The sequence below is a fragment of the Varanus komodoensis genome, unplaced genomic scaffold (genome assembly GCF_004798865.1).
Source record: "Varanus komodoensis strain SLA01 unplaced genomic scaffold, ASM479886v1 scaffold31, whole genome shotgun sequence".
Lineage (NCBI taxonomy): Eukaryota > Metazoa > Chordata > Lepidosauria > Squamata > Varanidae > Varanus > Varanus komodoensis.
The window spans coordinates 4,510,086-4,524,556 of NW_025335780.1; positions in this window are offsets into that span (position 1 = coordinate 4,510,086).

A 14,471-nucleotide genomic window follows, 5' to 3' on the forward strand; every position below is an offset into this window, starting at 1 on the left:
ACCTGTGTTCCAATTCAGTCTGCTGTTCAGGATCCAGCTATTTACAGGCAACTAAGAGGAACTCACAATTCCCTTCTTAGATTTCTCCACCTTTGAAGCAGATTGGACTGGACAGCCCTTTAAATAGTGGATGCCTTCAGATAAAGGAGTGTCTTCGGACAGCCCTTCTTAAAAAAAAGAAAACAGAAAAGAAAATTAAGCTGCCAGCCACTACATAAAAGTAGTGGGCTGTGTTTTTGTTGTTTGTTTTTTGTGGTAGGCTCCAAGTTGTACAGGGATGCTATGCAACCTCCCAACAGCCCTTCCTACACCTCATCTTATTATAAAGCAATAACCATGTTGCACAAATAACTTGAACTACAATGTTTTCATTTCTGAAGAAGACTGAAACAATCAACTCAAATTGTGTCACAGTATGGAATGCACATACCCATTATATAAACGCACTACACATGCATCAGGCACTGTTCGCACAATCATGGAAGTGGAAGAAGAGCCCCAGGCAACCAGGATTGGGGTATGCAACATCTGAACCTCTACTGTACATCTCCTTGGCCAGCACGTGTTCAATGGCAATGCGAACAATACATTAAAAGAGGCAATTGCTGCTGTGTTCAAGAGTGCACTGTGGATGTGTAGTCAAAGGGAATGACAAGTAAAGGATAGCAATACAATCTGTTCCGAGTAACCTTATGGCTGCACAGAAGGGAATTCTGAACCACATGTACCAATATGCTGATTATATTATTAAAACGATTATTCATTCAGCTGAAGGGTAACGAACTGAGACAGGCATGAAAAAGACTTTTACACTTTTGCAAGGTGCAATAAATTTAGACTTCCTCTTCGGTCAGTTAGCTTCCAGATTATAAAAGATCACAATGCTTTAGGTAGACGTATGTTGGCAAAGCAGAAGGGTTAAACCAAAGAAATAGCCTCACTGAGCTGAATGCATGAAGTCATCTTTCAAGAGAGTGCAAGAACATCAGAAATTCCATGCTGGATCAGACCAGAGGTCCATCTAGCACAGCATTCCATACCCATGGAGGCAAACCAGCTGCCCACAGGGTTCCTCGAGCAGGATGGGTGCAAGAATCCTCCTGCCCAGGCCCTCAGCAACTGGTGCACGTCATTTTTGGTGAAGGAGGGGGCACATAGCCTGCAATCTAGCAGCCCCCCCTCATGAATCTGTCTGATTCCTTTGTAGAGCCTTCCATATTGGTGACCTTCACCACCTCCTGTGGCAGCAAATTCCATAGTTGGACTATATGCGGGGAGAAGAAGACTTCTTTTTATCTATCCTAAACCTCTTGCCAGTCAGTCTCATGGGATGACCCCAGGTTTGAGTGTTATGGGAGAGGCAGAAAAGTCCCCCTCTTTCCACTGCATGCATTATTTTAAACTTCTTCATCAAGCCTCTCATTTGACCTTTCCCCCCATAAGCTGAACAGTCCCAGTTGTGGTAACCACTCCAGTCTCCTGATTATTTTGTTGCCCTTCTCTGTACCTTTTCCAAAACAATAATGTCCTTTTCCAGGGAAGTCAAAATTTAACTTTTCTGTCTGAACTGAGATATGCATTTAGCCAGTTAGTGTGTGGGTCACTGAGGCCCCTTGTTGGAGGCCTCCTTGATTTCATTCCCCATCTCGAGGCGACCCTGAGCAAGATCACCCAAGAGTTGGGACCCTGCTAGTTGGTCGCTGGGAGCCCATCATCCAACCTGTCTACCACTCTTAGCTACTCTAGGTCAGCAACCTTGACTTCAAGGAAACAAGCATGTTCCCTGAGAGGCAGGAGCTTACCACACTGAGCACACTATGGCTTCTGCCCAGCTGGAAGACAGTCATACATGCGGCATTAGGTGCAACACACCATGCAGCCCCTTGCTGGCTTTCTACCTTCCTGATTGGTTTAATTGGTCTAGGTGGCTTATCCACCCGAAAAACCAGGGGGATTTGGGATTTTAGCAAGTTTTGTTATTTATTCTACCAGTGAGAACAGTGGATTGACTTTTCTGTGGTTCCTTGCTCCTTGCCCTGACTAGTGAAGGGAACGAGTCCTATGCCCTGGCCTCCTTGCCCTGTTGCCAAACTCATCCCGTTGCTCAAGTCAACTCACTTGTGGGCTGATGGTTCATCACTGAGGCCAAGACACTTGGTCAGTGGAGCAGGAGCTCCTGCTCCTCTTCCTGAAACCATCCCCATACAAAACCCACATTTACAATTTGGGTTTACTTCCATTGATATATCTGCAAGCTTCAACTGTATGAGACGGTTTTTATATGATGCTAAATTAGACTCCTCATAAATCTGATGCCTATTTACAGAAATTAAGTCTCATCTTTCTAAGGATGCCAAATGATTTTATTGCATTAGAACATGACATACACGTAGCTGCTAGATTATTCATAAAATGCCATTTCACTGTCATTAGACCAAGGTAGCCTCTTCCTATGTGAAGAAATGGGACTTAGGACTTTATATGTGATTAACAGGAGAAGATGGATGGAAAATAAGGAGAGCTTGGGTAAATTTTGACAGTTTGTTCAATAAATCATTATTAGGATGCCTGTCCAAAATGTGCTGCCTTTGACAGCCCTCTCTGGCTCCTGCCATTCCCAGAAACTGGATCTATCTGCCTTTGTACTTTCCAAGTGTCCCTGACCTAGCATTTGCTATGAGAAATGGAGGGAAAGGTAAAGGGTGGGTGAATCCCAAGCTACCCAGAGCACTTGTTATGATCAGGCTGGAGTAGTCCACTCAGCCAGACCATACTGATTCCATCTTACCCAGGCCCAGCAGACAGAAACCTTCCTGGCTGAGGCCACCAGGCCAAGTACCACCACTGATTCCCAAGTTGTTAGCTGCCTGAACAAGAGGAATCCCCCAGCCTCTATCTCAGAGCTGGGGATGACCCATTGCAAGGGTGTTTGACAGATGAAAGACAAGAGATTCCTCTGAATCTCCACCCAGGCAAGTGAGGAGGGAGCAGAGGAGATAAGACTCTACAGAGAAAGTCAGGGGGCTTCTCCTTTCAGCACTTTAAATAAACTTTGGGGGTGACTGGGAGGCATGGTACATTTTTGAGACATATATACAGGTGTAACACACAGGCTGCACACCACATGCTGTACATAACCTGCAACCTAGTGGTACTTTCCTAAGGACATCAGTGGGCTGCAAAGAAGCCCAATACGAAGAACCCCAGTGGGATTATCATGAGGCAGTCCTAAATCTGGACCTAAGACCTACATCATACATCACAGCTTGAATCTAGATTTATCCTGGATCACTTGGGTTAGTAGAAGTAGATTCACCCATCTTTTCCTTCCCACAACAGTTCCTCTAGCCCTGTGAGAATGCTACTTGCAGCCCCATCAGACCCTGTTGGAAAGGGTAAGCTGCTGTGTGCGGGGAGGGGGAATCCATCCAAACTGGGCATCAGGGCCAGTCAGTAGCAGAACCCCTGCTCTCACATATGGCCCCTTCCTCTCAATGAAGACAGATTCTGGATTCCTCCCCTGGAACGGATGTGTAATGAAAAGATCAAGCCAGACAAATAGCCTCCCAAACTGGTCATATGGTCAGCATGGTAAAACCTACCACTGGTAAACAATTGCCAGTATTCAATTACTCATGTCAAAGATAGATACCGTCTGAGGTACTGTATATATTCAGTATAAAACCGTGATTCATAATAGACACAGTTCCTACCACACAGCTCTACAGCTAAGGGAATAATTTGACTAAATGTCAGATTCCTCCTTGTCCTCTATGCTACTTTGATTGTTACAAACCATGTCATTGCTGCAAAAGCTGAAAATGTCCTCTTTGCATACTGTTCTGTTTCAGGTTATACAGTCTTAAGAATGGAAGGTACCTGTAAAAAAATCAAATCCAGCCCACTGCCCTGAGGAGTGATTATCTACACACCAGGATTATACAACAGTGCATTGTATCCGAAGGTCATCTAGCACTTAGGACAATTAGGCAAAAACACCATTACAAGCCTACTAAGGGACTGTACATGAGCAGAAAAATATACCATCATTAGCAATGAAACTAGAGAAAGAATTGTGTAAAATACTAAGGATGAAGTCATAGGCATACTTGCTTATGAGTTGGTTTCATCTCAATGGGAGTTATACTCTGGGCTGTAATCCTAGAATTGAATTCATAGATTTTATCTATGCAAACATCTTAGAGATCATATTATATTCAGTAGTATGCATGTGTTACAAGCAAACCAAGTTCTCAAGAAGAACCTTCTCATTGAAGCAGACATAGAGTCCCATCATGATGGCACAAGAAGTGCAAGAAGAACATGCATTAAAAATGGTTGAATGGCTTTTCTGGATTAAATGTTTGGCTACTAGATAGAATCTAGATCTAATGTTCTGTTTCCAGCCCCAGCCAGCCAGATGGCTCTCTATCTCACAGGCATGGAGTGAAGGCAACAGCCCTGCCCTGGTGCTTATCCCTAAATTAATATTCAGGGGTAGTCTATATCTACATATGGAAGCTCCACGCACTCTTTGTGGTCAAATAGCCATGAATAGACCCATCCACCAGATCCAAACCATCTGAGTTGGTGGGCATCAATGCATCTTTTGCTATTCAGTCATCAAAAGTAGTTACGCTTACAGTGCAGTGTGTTTCCTCGTCCTGCCTCAACTCTCCTGGGGCAGCAATAATTAGGAATAGGGATAACAAAGCTTTCTGAGATCCTCTGAGCTCACTTCTCCTTGCTCCTGTCTTCACTGGGAAGCGGTTTTTCCTATAGCACAAAGGGAAAAGCATGCATTCCCATGCAAATGTCTCAGAAGTGAACACTTTGCCCCATTGCACTGAGGTGTGCAAATGCATGTTTTTCAGTGTTTTTCCCCCCAAGAATATGCATTTTTAAACACTGTTGCAAGTTTGGGAATGGGTAATCCCCTCCTCCCCACCTGCTCATATTAAGGATTTTAAATAGGGCAACTTCTGATCTATGAACCAAAGCAATCGTACACTAGCAATCAGTCTAGTCAAGCTCCACTTAGACTCAGGGATTTGATCTCGTGAGTAGAGTTGATGGGTGTCCAGTTCTGTGGCCTCCTCTTTATCCTAATCACAGATCCATTCTATATCTAATATGTACACATATCTGTGTTTATTTGTCAAATGAATATATTAACGGATGCATTATTCCTATTGAATAAATCATTCTTGTGCAAGTGTGGGCATTTTTCCAATTGTGTGCATGCTGTTCAGTGGCTCTTTCCCTGCAAAATACATTTGTTCAGAAATGTAAAAATGTCCAACCATTTCTTTGTTGTTCCAAGAGATTGAATAAATCCATTAAATTAAAAAAAATAAGTGGAGCAAATTTTTCACTCATCCTTAGCAGAGGTAAACAAATCTCCAGGCTTTTCCCTCCATTTTGCCACATTCATATTTTTAAAGTCAACTTCCTTCATCCTACAAATGAAGGAATTTCTGTATTTTAATACATTTTTATCAAACACATGCCAAAATGAAATTCTTACCCAGCTGCAATAGGTACGAGATGGAGAAGACCATGGCATTTTTCTCAGCCAAAGACCTGTTACATATGAAGAGTTTATTAGGAAAAAAGTGGCAGCAACCTTAATTCAGTGCCAGAGATCAAGGACCAGATTTTTAAAGCCATGCACCCAAATCTCTGGGCCTGAATGCATGGATTAGTCAGCACCACTTCCTACTGCATTTAGTTCCCCTCCTTCCTTCCTTCCTTCCTTCCTTCCTTCCTTCCTTCCTTCCTTCCTTCCTTCTAATCTCAGATTCTACCCATTCCATCTTTAAACAATGCATATTTCATTAAGTTTAGAAGATGAATCTAACAAAATTCTTACCCATTCTGCATGCGTAAATGCATTGCAAGGTTAGGTGAGCATGGATGGCACTACAATATCATGTTGTGGAGGAGGGACCACAATTCACCTGTCAAGCATGTGATCCACATGCAAAGGCACCTCCCTTAAAATGATCTCATGTAGGAAGTCCCTGAAGAGCCTCTACCAGTTGAATCAGGTAGTGCTAGATGACATGGAGAAATGACCTAACTTGGATAAGGTGGCTTACTATGAGCATGTCCACTTCATGTTCTGCATCTTGAGACTTCTGAGCAGTTCACAGCATGAATCCATCTCTGTAACTTTTCCAACCTCTTTTTTGGTAGGTGCAATGTTGGATACTCTCGTTTCTTTCCTTAGAAGATTAGTTAATTTTCTAGGCTGAGAGTGCATTTCTTTTATAAGCCATTTGCAAATTTTATTGGGTATTAAATGACATCATAGTAACCAAATTAAAATGAGCATTTGTAAATATACTTTGGCACTAAATAAAAGCTTCAAATTAACAGCCTAAATAAAATACCTGTTTTCTTTTTATTATATTAACATGAGGACAAGAAGCGACTAGAAATTGGTACTGAAAGTCAAATCAGTTATACAAAGTGTAACATTTTATGGCATCTGTTTTAATGCTGTTATGCACTTTCCACCTTCATGAAGGAGACAAAGTTCCATAGACAACAAGATAGGACTGAGTGTCCTTTGGATAGAAATGTCTGAGAACAGATTGCAATATACAAGGAGACATAGCGGAAGCAAAGAGACACTTCATCTAGAAGGAAGCTGGTGTGCAGGGAGCAAAGTTTGAAAGGTGCATCTGATAGCAAGCTCACTCCCTTCCCATGTTCAAGCCAGCTGTAGCTAATCAGCTAAGCCTTGTCTGTACCAGTTTGGTACTCAGAATGTGTGCAGGGTCAGTGTTTCCAAGCTGCTACCGCCCTCAACCTTTCCAGCCCCTTGTCCCCCTAGTTTTTGTGCATTGAACAGGAAAATCTGAAGGCAAGAATTTTATGCATTTAGCTGGATGTGTGTGGAGTACTGGAAACCTTACAGTCCAAGTCCCCAGTTGTGAGAAGGGTTCCTATGAGGTTTCTTGTATTTTTAATCTGTCCAGTAGCCAACATTTTCTGGGCTGACTGTAACCAGCTATAAAATCTAAAGTGTAATACCTACATGATGTATGGGCACTTACATAATATGATACAAACAGCACAGGGGCAAATAAAACAGCTACCAAATTCAGGAACAGTATTTTCAAAATGCTTGGGAGAAAAGAAAGGTTGTGATGCAACCACATGGCACAAGTGGACTTCTATGTGGAGGACATCCCATCAGTGCTGTGCCAGAACCCAAAGCCTGTCTCCCTTGATGCCTCCCACCTAGGTCTTTTTGGTGGAGCACCCAGAGGAGGTGTTCTTCTGCAGATGATCTAAACTCTGAATTTCCAAGCGTATTTGGATGAATGTGCTCCTCAAATGCATTATTCGAATTTGTGAGGATTCATCTGAACGCACTTCTGGGCATGCCAGTTTAGATGCCATCCACCATCACACGTACGCCCTGCAGAGCCCTTGTCCATTAAGAAATGCCAGCACCCATTGTTAAGGGCCTTTCCACAGTGACTAAGCCTGCCAATGGTGCTACTATCAGTTCCATCCCTAATTTCTATCTCTTCACTCAGTCTCAGCTGCTGTGTTGATGGTCCTACCCAGACTAGATGAGTCCCAAGGTATGGTGGTGGATGGTAGGAGCCCCAGCTTCACCTGGTATATACACACATGGCATAAATTGGCCATGTTTTCAGTAGCCTTCTGATTTGGTTTCTCAAATATGTATATTTCCCCTGTTCCCTTCCCTCTCAATAATACCAGAAGACTTGTCAGAACATGGTAGTGGTCCATCTTCATTTATGTCTGAAACAAACATCATAAAATTTGCATTAAGATCCCTTGATTCAACAAGGAGAAATTAAGTATGCTATCCTATAATTCATAGGTAAATCCACAATGCCCTACACTTAATGTACACAAAGTATCTGAGGGTTACAAAGGGTACAGACCATGAAATTATACTCATATCCTCAATTAACACTCACATCACAATTAATTATGGTGAGGACTTTTTAACAATGTCCTTTTCAACTACCTTGTGAAGGTTCCTTGAAATATGTGAAATAAATGATCCCCCAAGGGTGATTAAAGCAGGTCTCTCTTAAGTTTGCCGATGCTGACAACTTTTCTAATGCATGCTATCAAGCATGGAAAGACAGCATACGTCCATCTGAGTGGCTGGACGAATCAGCCAGTCCTTCAGAATTGATTATCTGCTTACTGGCATTACCTAAAGAGTAGAAACATTTTTATGCATCCTTCAGTAGCTGAAGCTTTTAATGACCTGAAACTTGAATTGAACCATTGATTACGGCCTCTGTTCACAGAGCCAAACTGGAAACGTGAAGGTGGATTCAATGTGTCTGGTCTGAATTGCGCTCATGGCAAAATGGCTGTAGGGATTCATTCCACAGGAACAGGAATGCCTTCATTCCAGCTGCCTTTCCAACATCATGCTGAAAGTGGGTGGATTGGTAGTGAGGTTTAGACTGAGTTATCATTGAACTATTGCTGGATACTAGTACAATAAGTCAATATCAACCTGCATCTCCTGATCCCAAATTCCATGAACTGATTTTTAGGGTCACTACTCATTCTGTTTCTTGGGGGCACAGCTAAGACAACTCTGTACCTAATAAAGGAATGTGTTGTTCCCATGATGTGACTTATTTATAACCAAGAAAGGTGAGGAACAGGAATTTTAATACTTTATTACATTCATGAGACATCACCCTGCCAACAAAAGTTTGTACAGTCAAAGCTATTGCTTTCCCAGTTGTAATGTATGGTTGTGAGAGAGTTGGACCATAAGGAAGGCTGAGTGCTGAAGAATCGATGCTTTTGAATTCTGGTGATGGAGAAAACTCCTGAGAGTCCCTTGGACTGCAAAGAGATCAAATCAGTCAATTCTAAAGGAAATCAACCCTGATTGTTCTTTAGAAGATCAGGTAGTAAAGCTGAAGCTCAAATACTTTGGCCACAATTGAGGGCAAAAGGAGAAGGGGATGGCAGAGGTTGAGGTGGCTGGATGGGGTCACTGGAAATGTGAGTGTGGGCTTGGGTGGACTTCTGGGGATGGTGGGGGACAGGAGAACCTGGAGAAATATTGTCCATGGAGTCACAAATAGTCGGGCATGACTTTGCGACTGAACATAACGTAACATTAAAAGCCTATCCAGCGGGTTCTGTGTGAAATGCCCCAGTGACGAACATTTGAGTTGAGCAAAGAGGGAATGAAGGAGCAGGAAATGTGTGAAGCAGATAGCACGGCTCTGTAGAGGGTTATTTCACACATTCATGCCATAGTTTACTGTTCTGCTTGTTTTGTTGTCCATCAGCGTATGGGTGAAGAGACAACTTGCACCCAGTTTAGTCTACCTTAAATCCCATGCATTAAATTTGGTCTGCTCTAAATACAACTGACATGTCTGTTCTGATCATTGATTCCCCAGTCCTGCTGAAAATTGGCCAAGAAATACAAATAAATACTATGAAAGTAAGAGAAAGACTCAGATATTAGCTCTGGGAGTTATTTTCCTATTCAAATTACTGGCAAAGGGTTGTATCCAATCTTTGTTCTACATGAAGCTGATAGAGCGAAATGAGTGCAATTTGGCATGACTTCCAATAGTGCAGTAGATCCAGCACATGGTCTCCCAGACTCTGCCCCCCAGTTTGGACTAGGCCCACAGCAGGGGACAGAAGGTTAAATCCTGCCAAACCCCATGCTCTGATGAAGATCTATGACCTGCTGTGCTTACTTGGATTTAGAAAACAAAAGGAACAGATGCAGCTGCATGCTGCACATGGAAAATAAAATGTAGCTTGGCAGCCTTTCTGTCGGGATGAGATCATATCTGATTCCCAGCATATCTGCACCGTCCCACAAGAAGAAGGTAGCATGTGAGTGATTTTCCCCCAGTGCCTACTGTGATGTTTGTTTGTCTGGAGCCACCAAAGCCCAGGTAACATGTGGTTTCTCTTCTGAAGTTCTTTGAAACAGCATGAAAACAAAAGGCTTGTGGAACATTGTAAGGGCACTATCAGGTATATGTGATTATCGTGCATCAGATACTTAAAAAGACATTGCATCCACTTAGTATTCTCTTTTCCCTTTCCCTTTCTCAATGGCAGAACTATTTTCTTCCTTTCAGTATAAATGCTATGGGAAATCTGGCTTCCTCACATATGTTCAGTGTTGCTTTTAAATTGCATATGATTCCTAGCATTATTTTGTATCCAAGTGCCTACTTTCAAGGCTGAAAATACAGAATTGGCTTTCTTTTTATAAGGACATTGTAACCTGCTCTTGGGCAGCATGATGAGCAATGTGGGTGAAGAATGGCCACTCAATGGCACAAAGCCTACTTTGCCTGTCAAAGGTCCCACAAACAATTTCTAATTAAAAGCATCAGGCAGATGAGAAAGATTTCTGCTAGAGATCCTTGCATAATCCTCCCGGGGAAGGTAGAAGATACTCATGTAGATGGACCAACAGCTTAATATGGTCATAAGGTTTAAATGGTTTTTCATCTTTGCTTTGGGTATGCATCTAGGGATACAAGTGTGTGTGTGTGTGTGTGTCTTTGCATGGCCCACACAGCATACCTTGCCTATTGCCTTCAAAATTCCTCTTTCTGGATGTTAACTTTTCTATGAGTGTTTGATATTCAGATCAGCATCAGACATCAAATGCTTTGTTAGGATTTGTCAAGATTAAATGGTACCTGGCATCTGATTGTTGTTGTTGGTTGCGAAGCCGTGTCCGACCCATCATGACCCCATGGACAACATATGCTGGCAATTTGGCATTTAGTATGCTTTGCCTTGGTTGTCCTGATGTGTAACCTCTGTCATTCACGAGAAGCTAGAGTCAGGACAGAATATGGAGAATGGCTTCCCATAGACAAAGGTGTCAGGAAAGGGTGCATTTTATCTCCCTATCTGTTCAATCTGTACTCACAACATATCATAAGGAATTCTGGTTCAGAATTAGAGGAAGGATGGCAAAAAGCAAAAAGCAGCAATGGCATGAAATGACTCCTGATGGATGGGAAAGAAGAAGCCACAAAAGTAGGACTAGAGCTGGACAGTAGGGACACAAAAATCATGTCCACAAAGAATTACAGGACTTTATTGTTAACAATGAAGATAGAACCTGCGGAATATTTGACATACCTTGTCTCAGTCATCTATTCGAAGGGAAACTTCAGCCTTGAAATCCAAAGAAGATTGACTTGGAAGGAAGCAATGAAAGAACTAGAAAAGAACATCAAGTACAAGGACATTTCACTGGATACCAAAGCCAAGATATCTATACTAGCATATTCCCAATCACAAAGTATGCCTGTGAAAGCTGGGCAGAGAAGAAAATGGACAAAAAGAAACATTATATGTTTGAAACATGGTGCTGGAGGAGAGTTTTTTGAATACCCTGGACCTACAGAAAGACCAACAAGTGGATCGTAGATCAAATAAAGTCAGAGCATTCCCTAGAAGCAAAAATAACAAAACTGAAGTTGTCATATTTCAGACACCTCATGAGAAGGCAACTGTATTAGGGAAGCTTGAAGGAAGAAGACAAAAGGAAAGAGTAAATATGAGATGGATTGACTCCATTAGGAAGCCACATCCTTGAACTTGGAAGAGCCTAATGGAGCTGTCAGAGACAGCTCTCACTTCTAGGGTCACCATAAGTCAGAGATGACTTAAGAACACATAAGAACAACAACAACATTCTGTCTTGATTTGATTGATTCATTTAATCAGTCACAAACACATTCATGAATAAGTTTACACAACGATAATCCAATCCAAACATGCCTTTTAATGTCTTCTTTGACATCCAGATGTCAAATAATCAAAATTTCAGAATTTGAAAACTCTGGAAAATTCAAGTTTTTACAAATATTGCTGCAGTCTTGAATACTGTATCCAAGTCCAAACATAATTTTATGCATTTTCCAGGGATCATCATATTAGGCTACTACAGCAAAACTAGCAAAGACCTTTGAATATATTCCAATAATTCTGAAAACTATAGTCCATGAAAGCATACACCGCTTTCAGGTTCTAGTCCTCACACTACCATGAAGCTCACTGGGTGACTTGGTTCCAGTCACTCACTCCCACTCACAACTACCTGTCAATGAGATAAACATGGAGTGGAGGAAGCTTATGTAAACTATCTTGGGTTTCTTAAAGGTAAGGTAAAGGTAAAGGTTTCCCCTTGACATTAAGTCCAGTCATGCCTGACTCTAGGGGGGCGGTGCTCGTCTCTGTTTCCTAGCCGAGGGAGCCAGCTTTTGCCCACAGACAATTTCTGTGGTCATGTGGCCAGCATGATTAAACACCGAAGTGCACGGAACACTGTTTACCTTCCCACCAAAGTGGCACCTTTTTATCTATCTGCATTTGCATGCTTTCGAACTGCAAGGCTGGCAGGAGCTGGGACGAAGCAACGGGAACTCACCCTGTTGTGCAGATTTGAACCGGCGAACTTTTGATCAACCAGTCCAGCAGCACAGCAGTTTAAACCACTGCCCCACCTGCATCCCTTGAGCTCCTTGCAAGAGCAAAAAGGCAGGATCTAGATGATGATGATGACGATGATGATGCCATAATAGCTTTGCTATTTTTTAAGGTGCCACAAGATGCTTTGTGATAATTGCATGAAGTAAAAGTCCTGGCAAACATTTCAGAGAATTTGTTTATAGTAGTAAACAAAGGCCCCAGGAATTTTTCAACTTTGCTAAATTCCAAGAGGCTTCCAGAGCTTCTGTTCTGTTCTGCATTCTACAAAAGGGAATTGAGAAAGAGTAAAAAGTAACAGGCTCACTGTTTACTTGCCACTCATACCTCTCTTGCAAATACTGCAGTCGCTGCAACACTAGTCTTTCAACCAAGTGTCCTAGACCCTTGACTAGCATTCTCTTCAGTGGACTCCTTCGAAAGGGCTGCTCTCTCAAAATGGATTCCACCATTTGTTCAGTGGAGTTTTGAAGAGGCCTTTCTTTAAGGTATACCTGCTTTATAGAACTGCAGTAACAAAAGCCACCTGCCAAAATTAAAAAAAACCAAACTTCCAAAAAGTCTGTTTTGTCTTAACAGATGCTGCAGGTGATTAATTAGCTCCTTTCCATAGCTGTCAAGTTATGCAGTTTGACTCTATGACACATGACTTTGAACCTATTCACCTGAGTATCTTTGCACAGCTCTGCTGTTCACTTGATATATTCCTTTCCCTTTCATTCTTGTGAGAAAAAAAGAATGACATGAATATTTTCATCAGGGTAATGGTTTACAGTTCATGGCTGGCTTGCTAAGGTTGCACACCTAACCTATTTTCCAATAAGACTAAAAGCAAGTAAGGTTCTTCAGTCCTTCAACACATGGCAAACTTGAAAGAGTACTAAATCAATAACAAGTATATAATAATTTAATCGGTCATAGTTAAAGTGAGAAAAGAGTTTTTTTCTGCTTTTCTTTCTAAAATTTCATGAAGACTTTTTATTTCTTTATTTAAACAAATCAATGCATCCCTTGACCAATATACTGGGCAATTCTCTTTGGGGTAAATATGACACACAACAAGGAAATATTGTGGCAGATGATGATAAAAATACCCATACAAGTGATAAAATTATCTTGTCCACACACACATATTTCACAGCTAAAATCCTCATGTGGACACACGTGGGAAGGAGTTGCTTCCATGACACATACATGTGGGAAGGCATGCGGGATCCAGGAAAGGTCATCTGAGATAATCACACTTAGTAGTTGGGCTCTGTCCCTCATCTAAAGCACACACAGCAAACAGCCAATGGAAGCCTGGTTACGTAATGGTGAGAGAAAGAGTGTCATGATGTGGACTCCTGCAGAGGGGAATGTCTTACTTTTTAAAAATGTTTTAAGCTGTCTGGATTTAGGCAGCCCTTGCAGGTTTCACACCATCCAGCCAATTTCTCCATCTTCATAAGCATTACAGAAGTTAACCTACTGATGCTCTGTGAATTTGCATGCAAATCTTCTTTAACCATGAACTTCTTGATAACTTCTTTGCAAAGCTGTAAGGAAAGATAAACAGTTTATCCACTTTAATGGTGTTTAATGCAGATGTTGCCACAATGGTGGCTGGTTGGATCTGTGTCATTAGAATCAAAAGATATGCATGGGAGGTTTTTATTGCTCTCATTACTGATGCTAAGCCCAAGTAGTGTTGATATTACACTGGTACAGCAGAAACTGGAAACGAAGACAGAGGGGGGAAATGCACATTTCAGTTGAAGCTTTAATACAAAATAAATGAAAATGAACCAAGAATGTTAGCCAAAAACCAAGGTTAACCTTCTATCTTTGACTCATTTCAGTGTGGTAGCTATACAAGAAGCATTTCTCTTGATTTTTAATTTATATTTGAAATCTAGGCAGCAGTATTACAGCACAAAGGAAGCTAATAATTTGCAGCATTACTTTTCTATTTTTCA